This window comes from Seriola dumerili, unplaced genomic scaffold (assembly GCF_002260705.1).
Source record: "Seriola dumerili isolate Sdu_G_001 unplaced genomic scaffold, Sdu_1.0 BDQW01000295.1, whole genome shotgun sequence".
In the NCBI taxonomy this organism is placed as follows: Eukaryota; Metazoa; Chordata; class Actinopteri; order Carangiformes; family Carangidae; genus Seriola; species Seriola dumerili.
The window spans coordinates 1,085,534-1,087,332 of record NW_019174550.1 but is presented as its reverse complement, the minus strand read 5'-3'; positions in this window follow the sequence as shown (position 1 = coordinate 1,087,332).

The following is a 1,799-nucleotide window of genomic DNA, read 5'->3' as shown; positions in this document are numbered from 1 at the left end:
AGTTACTGCTAAAACACAATATACAGTTGCAAGAAAAAGAATGAGAACCCTTAGGAGTTTTTTGTTTTGCATTGATTGCTCATAAAATATGATTTGATTTTCATTAAAGTCACAAGTGTAGATAACACACTGTGTTTAAACTAATAACACACTAAACAATTATTATCATTTGTGCCTTTATTGAACAAACCCATTAAACATTCACAGTGCTGGTGGAAAACGTAAGTGTACCCTTGGATTTAAGTACAGGTCAAACCTCCTTTGGCACCAGTAACCTCAAACAGTAGCTTCCAGTAGCTGCTGATCAGAGCTGCACAATGTTCAGTAGGAACTTTGTAGAATTCTCCTGCAGAAGTGCTTGAGCTCAGACATATTCTCAGGACGTCTGGTATGAGCAGGTCTCTTCAGGTTGTTCCCCAGCATCTCTGGTGGGTTGTGGGCTCTGATGGGCCACTCCAACAGGTGGATTTTCTTTGTTTGAAGTCATTGTGTAGTAGCTTTACTTTGATGTTTAGCTTCGTTGTTCTGCTGCATCACCAGCTTCTACTGAGCTTCAGCAGGTGGACAGCCACCCTGACATTATCCTGTAAGAGACCTTGACAAACTTGGGAATTTATTTTCGCCTTGATGATGGCGAGCTGTCCAGGCCCAGAGGCAGCAAAGCCCCAAATCATGATCCTCTGTCCACCATATTTCCCCATCACTCTGTAACCCTTTCTTCTGAAATCCCTCTTGTAAGTCATGGTTCACATCAGCAGGTGCTTCTTGTGAACCGTAAACTCAAAATATTTGAGTGTTGTTAAGTCAAAGCAGCTCAAACCCACACTCAGATATTATTTTGTGAAAGTGAAAGTGAAGGTGAAGAGGCAGACTCAAGTAATAGAGAAACAAAGGAGTGGAGGCAAAACACACGCACACACGCACGCACGCACGCACACACGCACACACGCACACACGTGTGTTTACATTAAAAACCATTTCAGTGAAAGTGAAAGTGATGAGGCATCGTCAGGTGAATACAAAGGAATAACCTGTTCTACAGATACACACATTCCCAGAAATTATCATAAGACACACTGACAGATAGATAGACACACACACACAAGTTAGTAGTGCAATGGGGGAGGTGACACCAGGAGAATATAAAGCTTTTGCAGTGTGTCCTCTCATCATTTTCACATTCATCACCTGTACAGCAGCTCTCCTTCCAATAGCAGGTAAGATGAGCAACATTTTACTTTGAGAAGGATTTATTTTAGGCAGACATAAATGTTACATCATCATTGAACAAATGTAAATGTTCAGTTGCAGTTTAGGAATGATTAAATTCTTCATCTATACTTTATACTTTGAATTACAGCAGTGATGGCAGCATCAGCCTTTTCAAGCAGTAGAGCAGTAGCTGGTGTCGGAACAACTAGAGGCCTGTTCCTCATCTTCACGCTGCTGTGTCTGGTTTGCTTCACTAGTTCACTGATGGACAAGGGGAAACTGGTAAATCAATTATTTTTTAACCTTAATTTTCTGTAGATAAATAATTTTTTGGTTAAGTCTACAGCCAATGTGAGTCATGATGAGTCAATGATAATGATTTTCTTAATTGTTTTATTCACATACTATACGTTAACAAGTTTTCTAAGTTATTACAAGTACATGTACATGTTGAGATTGTTGAGACTGTAACTGAATGTTGACTCTCACTGTGGATCTGCAGAAACAGCTCAAGGAGAAACTTGAAAAAGCACAAGAACATGCAGACAGAATGAAGGTGAGTCAGTCAGTCGGTTTAAATGTTACTG